This window comes from Helianthus annuus, chromosome 17 (assembly GCF_002127325.2).
Source record: "Helianthus annuus cultivar XRQ/B chromosome 17, HanXRQr2.0-SUNRISE, whole genome shotgun sequence".
Lineage (NCBI taxonomy): Eukaryota > Viridiplantae > Streptophyta > Magnoliopsida > Asterales > Asteraceae > Helianthus > Helianthus annuus.
The window spans coordinates 55,624,723-55,633,674 of record NC_035449.2 but is presented as its reverse complement, the minus strand read 5'-3'; the positions used below and the strand labels follow the sequence as shown (position 1 = coordinate 55,633,674).

Below are 8,952 nucleotides of genomic sequence, written 5' to 3'. Positions count from 1 at the left end.
TTTTTGAAAATATCGGAGCATTTTCTGTCAGGTTTTTTGCTTTTTTTATATATACATATAAGAATAGTAGATAATACAAATGTTTATATTGCCGATCTTTAGCTATACATATTTGTATATACGTGTTTAAAATTGAAACATAAATATAGTAAATTTTTGTTTGATAATGGACATATAAGTACATATGTGTATAAATAATTATAAATATATGTATATATAAGAATATCATGGTTCTAAATATGTCTTTTTTTAGTATACATATGTCTAAAATCTTCCTATACTAATAAACAAAAATCTTTTGGGACACATGTCACTTTCTCATGCCCCTTGCCATTATTTAAAAAAAAAAACCTCTTTATTAAATAACAAATAATAATTTTTAACTTTATCTCCAATGATATTAAAATAAAGAAAATGTTACATATATCAATAGTGAGAAAATAATCTTTTAAAACGAATTTTAAGATTAATGATGATCTTACATTATTTTGGTTAAACAAAAAGATATATCTAAAAACAAGTCTTGGCATGTGTCGATATTAATTAATAATCTTTTGAAACGAATTTTAAGATTAATGATGATCTTACATTATTTTGGTTAAACAAAAAGATATATCTAGAAACAAGTCTTGGCATGTGTCGATATTAATTAATTTAAATTAGTTAGAAAAACAAATTCACACGTATGTAGTTTATATATATCTAGGTTAATTAATAGCATAGTTTTTATCATATGTTTCTAACCTATTTTATTATATTTTTTTCTATTCTAGTTGGGGGAAGATACACCTTAAAACCACAAACACTGGCGAAACATACCCTAAAGTATCCTCGAATTTTTTTAACATTAAATAAATTAAACAATTAAATACCAAATAAACATAAATCAAATTCAGATAAATAAAATAGATTAGAAAATAAAAAAAAAATCCAACTAAAAAAATTATAGAACATAATACAAAATAAAAATAAGCTATTCCTCATCTAAATCTTCAAGATACGATAGATCTTGAATTGAAATATGTGCCACAAGATCATGCGAAGTCGAAAATGCGTATGTGGATCCATAATCTCACCAAGGACATCATTGTCCAAAACGGGTTGAACTAAAGGATCCCTTATGTGGACTGGTGAGAATGTATGCCCGACGTCCTTAAGAATCATGTTGTGTAATATCATACACGCATACATCGTTCTCCTAATCTTCTCTACATTCATGGCTCGTATGGGTCGACTAAGTATGCCTCTTTTGACAACTTCAACCATTTTTTTATAGACATATCTATTTGAGCTATGTTTGATCTCTAGGGGGTCAAATAGTTAAAAATTTTTATTTTTTCAACTATTTATGAATATTTCATTTATGTAATTATTATTTTTAAAATATGTAGTATATTTTTCCGGCTTATCAATACCTATTTAGTAATTTATTGATGAAACCCGTGTAATACACGGGGTTTTAACCTAGTATGTGTTTAAAGAAAAACAATAAGTATCTATATATTTTACACTATACATATATGTATAGTTTAAGAATTAACAATATACATATAAGTATATATAGATTATAGTTTAAGCATTGACAATATACTATATGATGCACCTAAAACATTTCGGACTACTCAACCCGATTACTAGAAATCATACACCAGTTTACCTACACCATATACCGGAACTATATATACTATAAACTTTTATTTTATTGTTTTGATGTTGTCGGTAATGCTTTATAGGAGTAGTTTCATTAGGTTAACATGTACTTTACTTTGAGATATGCATTTGATTATTTTATATATGTTGTATTTTATGGAATATGAACTTACTAAATATACATGTTTTAGATATCTCAAATATTATAGAGTGACAATGATATCGGTGTAATTTATCGTATTTCTAAGTTGTTATACTTGTTAAAATATGAATTTTATAAAGATCAGAATGGTAAGAAAAAGAAATTTCTTTGTTAGTCTCATTAGGTATATTTTAAAAAAGGGACGATTTTTTTAACTTTTGCGAGTACTCAAATTGATATATGGGGAAAGTGAATATGGGGCTATTATACATCTAACTTACATGTGAAACCCATCAAAGCTACGTCGTTTTGATTAAAATATATTAAATCATTTATTTTCCATCACTATCAAAAGATTTATTCAGTTCACTATAGCGAATCACTAATACGAATAGAATAAGAACAGCTAAGAACAAGGTACATTAATTTTTTTACATGGAGCAACATATATATTTTTTTAAATTGATGATGGATGTAGATATTACTTTATTCATATTGTCTGCTTGATAATCGTGTATATCCAATTCTACCTGATCAACATATCTCACGAACGAATTCATGATAGAATGATTGCAAAAGAAAAAAAAAAGAAACAAAAAAGCAAAAATAGTCACCAGCAATCAATATGGAGTCTCCAATAGTCAATATGAAGATGTGATTGGTTGTTGCGATAATAGTCAATAGTCACCAGCGATCAACTTTTGAGAACAAAGATTAATATGTATTTTAGTGGGATTGTTGCTGGCTTGCTGCGCTTAATTTTGTGAAGGAGAAGGTATCGATATTGTTAAAAAAATGGAGATTGATAAGGAGATAATGATGGAAAATAAATGATTTAATATATTTTAATTAAAACGACGTAGTTTTGATGGGTTTCACACGTAAGTTAGATGTATAACAGCCCCATATTCACTTTCCACTTGATATATTTCCACAATAGTACCTTAAAAAAAACCTCGTGGTTGGTTAAAAATTAATGTTAGTTGAGAAAGTACCTTAAAAAAAACCTCGTGGTTGGTTAAAAATCTGTTAAAAATTAAAATAAAAAATTTAACGGCCAACGTTAAAAATTAAATACTTCAGAAAAAGTATAACCATGTCTAACTACATACACTTGTACAAATATGATTAAGTAGCGCGATGGGTTTGAAGTTTTTGGTGCGGTTTTAGGTCCTAACTAAAGTTGAGACGTGTATTGAAATATTAACTATTTAGGCCGGTCTTTAACACGAACTCAAGATATAAATTTTTAAACAAGGTAAAATACAATTATTTCTATAACACGTTAGGGCAAGTGCACCCACCGTTAGCGTAGTATAGCGAATGTATAATACTGAGATCATCAAACGACACAAAAGCTTTTGGTACCGGAATGTTATCAACGTCTAATAAAACCAAATAGTGAGTTTGTGTAAAGGTTCTTAAACATAAAAGCAAAGCACAAACAGTACTACAAAACAGAGCTTTAGACAAGGTGATATAGGTTTTAAGACGGTGTTTTCAACACCGTCTTAAAGTGCACCGGTTTAAAATCAAGTCTTATTAGACGGTGTTCAATTTGAACACCGGCTTAAACTTGATGAACACCGTCTTTTGGTGTTCAATTTGATAAACTTGATGAACACCGTCTTTTGATATTATGATATAAATCGTCGTTGTTATCCTGTCGTCGCAATCGGCACTATTTCCCTGTCGTCGCTGATGCTTAAAAAACGTTTTTTTTCTTGTTTTTTCAATACAAACCTGCCAATTTCCGGTTCACGACACACAAAAACTAAATAAACATAAACTAATAAGCATAAATGGTTGCCTTTCAACAAAAACATAACCATAAATGTCACAAATGTCACAAACGTCACAATCCAGGTTCGTTTTAAGTCACAATTCACAAACATGTCATAAAACTACCTAACATATAAAATGTAATAATTGTACGTCATATCCGTGTCATCGTCCGCTTCTTCATCAGATACTTAGTCATACCTCTAGCCAAGCAGAGGTGGTTTCACTTCCTGTAGACAGATTTTGACCAACAAAATTGGTGTTGTCCTTCTTCACAGCTTGTAAAAACAAGGGTGATTAGCAACAACCTAGTGGAGATGATGAAAGTAAATCTGTAATTATATTTGGTAAACTGAAGAAGAAAATACAAATACTAGCCACCGAAGTGGTCCAGGGCTATGCCCTTCTCATGCTAATGCAAGAGCCTAACAACTTCCTAAAATCTCTCCTCCCTTCCTAAATGACTATTGATCCTTATTTATAGAAATAGCAATTACACTTAACCCCCTCCTAAAATAGACAAATGACAATAACGAGAGTATGATTCCTATCATTACTCCACCCTTCAAAACAGTCTTGCCCTCAAGACTGGGAACGACAACTGACTTGACATTCAAGCGTAGATTTCTTCGAGAGTGACTCAGGTGGTCGAGGCTGCCCATGCACCACCCAAAGATGACTAGTGGGGATCATTCCTCCCTTACAGCCTGAACGTCGATCGTAGAATTCGAGCGAAAATTTCCCCCTGTCAAAGGGAACTGAAATTGGGACAAAAACCGGGGGTTTTATCATCCCCGCCAGCAAGAATTTCCCAGCAACTTGGATAGAGATATGTACCGAAGGCAAGGGAAAAGAGACCAACTGTGATGCGGAATAGATGGTGTCACGAAACAGAAACTGAATTGCTGAAGTAAGTACGTCACCCGGCGATCCCAGACGTGTAGAGCCCAAATCCACAACCATTTTCTGTTGAATACGTAGGCCCACTATAGTGTCCAAGCCCAACTTTCCTTGCAAACTATCTGATGTAGCCCAATCAGCCCTGTGCGACCCTAAATTCCCAGCGCCAAATGTTTTAGCATCAGCCGAAACCATCGAAAACGACAATTGAGAGCTGGAACCTGAAGAACGTGAAATCGTATGACCACGCAAGTGTGCTTCAGATCTGGACACAATTGCCTCCAATTGAGCTAATAGAGCCGAACGATCACCAGACAAATCCCCATTGGAAGCAGATTTGAGACTAGAAGAAGTAAATACCGCACCGGAATCAACTCCCGAACCAAGCGAATCTGATAGCCCTGACTTTGGTGAAAGATCGGTGTGGTTTGTCTCCTGATCCTTCATCCAAGCGAGCATCACCTTACGAAATTCAGCGGATTCCGCCCGATACGCATCTAAGGTAGCAGCGATGGAATCCAGTCGAGAAGACTGATTTGCCATATCACTCTGAAGCTTCTGAATCAATTGATCCTGAATGTCCAGACGAGTAGAAGTATTCACCATATTGGAGATTGTATCAGAAAATAAAACGAACTGGAGAGATCTGGAACTCGAACAGGAACAGAGGGTGAAACCAGCGATTGATTTGAAATCGGAACTGAAATCCGAGAATTCAGAAATTGGATTTCAGAAATCGACGATGTTGGAACGGAAATTGAAGATCTGAAACGAATTGGATCTGATGGAAGGCAGAAGATCTGAAACGAATTAGATCTGAGATCCGAAGGAACACAGATCCGAAAATTGAAGATAGATCTGATTGAAGATCTAGATCTGATAACAAGTAAAACCGAACAGGAATATGAATCTGAAATATGAAATTGAATTGGACGAACAGAAATCAAATGAAAAGCAGATCTGGAAATTGAACCAGAAACAGAATTTGAATCAAACCAGAAAGCAGAGGTGAGGTAGGTCGAGAATTGAAGTATAGAATTGTAGAGCAGAAGTGGCAGGTCGGACCAATGATAGGTAACAGAATTTAATGGAGATGATGAAAGTAAATCTGTAATTATATTTGGTAAACTGAAGAAGAAAATACAAATACTAGCCACCGAAGTGGTCCAGGGCTATGCCCTTCTCATGCTAATGCAAGAGCCTAACAACTTCCTAAAATCTCTCCTCCCTTCCTAAATGACTATTGATCCTTATTTATAGAAATAGCAATTACACTTAACCCCCTCCTAAAATAGACAAATGACAATAACGAGAGTATGATTCCTATCACATAACATGTAAAAGCTAAGTTATATCATAATCATAGGGTGTAGACTCTATAGATAATATAGATAAAACTCATTAACCAAGACTATTAGCTTACCTTGAAGGCATCTTTTCCCAAGTAATCTGAGCCTCTATCTCTTAGTTCAAGAGCTTCAAAAACACCTACAAGATAATAATTGTATGCACATCTTATAATAGTGTCCAATATTCTAGTAAGATAGTATACCTTGTTACAAATTACAAATTAAAATAATGAATGCCTATGATGAATATACAATATCAAAAGGTTATACCAAAGAATGTTACAGCGACATCGAACACAGATCTTACCTATTGGTGCTTCGCAAGGAACAGCCGCTTAGGATCATTTACCATCAACATAAAAAAAAGAATTTGAGACGATGAAGAAAATAACCCGGAATTCTAGAAACTGGCCTTTGTCGATCTTAAAAAACAGACCAAATTTACCAACTTCCATGTCTCCAAGCAAAACCTATAAGTCAATGTAACTTGAAGCCTCAAATGAAATTGAGACAAACTAATAGATTAAGAAATAGAATGAACGAACGGTGATGATCGAGTTGAGTTACCAGTTTTGCATTCAGATTAATGTGTCCGATGATCCTAAATAATCTTCATTCTATTTCCTGTAACAAAAAAAGGCACACAAAACAAATCTGCTATTAAAAACTGAAAACGGAAAAAATGTGGATGGTTTAGACTTAAAAGTTTATTACTGAACTTGTATGCTTTTTAATGTTTTCATAGAGGTGTCATACCAGATCCAAGATCAACAATAGTTTCACCAGCCGGAGCAATGTCTATATCATAAAGAACCACCAGACCACCTATCTATTCCAATCTTTTCAAGAAACTCAAAGTTTGCCCTGACTTCAACAATAATAAAACTCAATTAAACAAATAAATATTGTTCAACAGTTAAAACAAGCAATCTTGCCAAGTATCGTTTCTCCCTTGCAACTCATACTTTCCCCAAAATCCCCAAAACAAATTTCTACTCTTCCACAAAACCACACCATCAATACCCCAAAAACACATCTAACAATTCTGGAACAATTGAAGAACGAAACATACATAAACGTACAGTAGATTATGCGAATTGCTGAGATGAAATGGGGGTATCCGAGAAATAACCGCATGGCCGTCACCATCTGTTCCGTTGATGTCTCCTGACACGGCAACCGAACCAAAACCCTAGTCGCCTGAAACTGTGGTTGATCGCCGATGTGTGGCTGGTTGATCACCGCTACGGTTACCGGAAACCCTTGTACCCTATCCAACCGAACCGAAACCCTAACCGCCTGAAACTGTGGTTGTTTGTTGCTGTGCAGTTGGTTGATTGCCGCTGCGGTGACCGAAAAGCCTGGTACCATGTCGTTGCCACATGTGGCGGTTCACCCTCCATTTCTTTGGTCGATGGTTTCTCCGGTAACTATGTTAGGGTTTCTCCTATGCGTATTTCTTAAGTTCTTTCTTTATCTTAATTTTTTTCTAAATTTCTTAAGTTCCTTTTTTATACGTTTATTGTTTTCTTGAATATTTTAATCAAAGTAAATGATGTTTATAAGAGGCCGTCTAAAGGTTGCATAAATTACTATAAGACGGTGTTTAAGCATTAGACGGTGTCTTTTGAATTATCTTGAATATTTTAATCAAAGCAGCACAATGGTATTGATTTTAAGACGGTGTTATTGCTTTAACCCCGTCTAAAATAAATCTTCAACACCGGCTAATACTCCATTTTGTAGTAGTAAAAATAAAAATAAAAAGTAATTAAGAACGATAACTTGGATCCGAATTCTCAATATTGTGTAAATTAACTTTCTTTGGTTAAGGACTTATCAAAAGATCACTATATTATAAATACGTCTTTTTCATGTCTCTCGAGTACTCTGTGAAAGAACCCACCTAAAGTCGTTCTATAAAGAAAATGAATTTGAAAGGTGTAGAAGTAGAAATCACCACAAAGTGATCTTTATTGATTATCTATCAAACTGATTACAATCAATCAAGATCACAAACAAACAAAAATTCGTCCAAGCCCTCTAGCTCTCACAAATTCTCTAGTTATTATAGTGATTAACCTAAACCCTAATGCAAAGCCTTGTTTATATAGCACAAGTTTGCAACATGAGTTAGGTCAAACTACATGGGCTACGAATTGGACAAGCCCAATTCGCCTACCATTCCCCCAATGTGGATTTGGTTTGGCCCAATCACTATTAACTAACTAATACGAAGCTAAAGCCACTAACCATTTATCGTTTCACTAATTACAAGATATCTAAAGACCCAAATCTAAAAGTTGTTGTCACAAACATGCACCAACAAACTCTCCCTTGACAATAGCTTTATGAAACAGCTTTCTCTTCAGTCATCTCGACTTTGGTCTTTGGATAGCTTCAGCTTCAATAGCTTCTGTCAGCAACAGACTCCCCCTAAGCTCATGCATACAATCAACAAATATTCAAAATCCTTAGCACTTGAGAAAACTCCAGTTCAGCATTTGCATAGCAATCTTCAAACTCTTCAAACTTTGTCAGCAATGTAGAAAGGAGGTTTCTACCATGCATCCAATCAGACTCCTCTTCACTAAACTTCACAGCAACTTATCACATTACTTCACATTGCTTCACAAGAACAACTTACAACTATCTGTACAAAAACAAACATATCGAGAAACCATAAGAACTTTTCAACACAGTTTAACAAATTATTATTAATCAAGAGATGTGAAAACTGTATTACAAGTTAAGCAATTTTCAACTCAACACCAATGCTCAAAACTTTTGTCCAACACACTAGAACCTGCAAGATTAAAGATTTAAAACTCATCTTTTAACACCAGCTCCCCCTATCGGTAACAATTCCTCCAAGAACAACCATTTTCCATACGTTAAGAATTTTAAAGAAAAAGAAAATCTGTTTGGATTTTTATATTTTCTGAAAGCAAATAAATAACAAAAAATAAACACTCTGTTTTTGTGAGAATCACTGGTTAAGAAGATTATATCAGCCCACTCAAACTGTTTCACACTTGCAGTTATTCTTTATTTATTTTCTATGAATAGTAGTTCAAGACGATTACCAGTATTGTTTATCCACTTAAACAAAACACATGAGCATTTCAG

At 33.9% G+C, this 8,952-nt stretch overlaps 1 long non-coding RNA gene across 1 annotated transcript; it reads right to left on the bottom strand.

The window, feature by feature from the left end:
* Positions 1–5,820: 5,820 nt before the first annotated feature.
* Positions 5,821–7,283, bottom strand: LOC110923284. Its single transcript, XR_004887072.1, has 4 exons — positions 6,580–7,283; positions 6,391–6,447; positions 6,131–6,293; positions 5,821–5,962 (listed from the first exon to the last, which is right to left on the bottom strand). It is a non-coding gene; the product is annotated as an uncharacterized LOC110923284 (long non-coding RNA).
* Between the last annotated feature and the right edge of the window lie 1,669 nt (positions 7,284–8,952).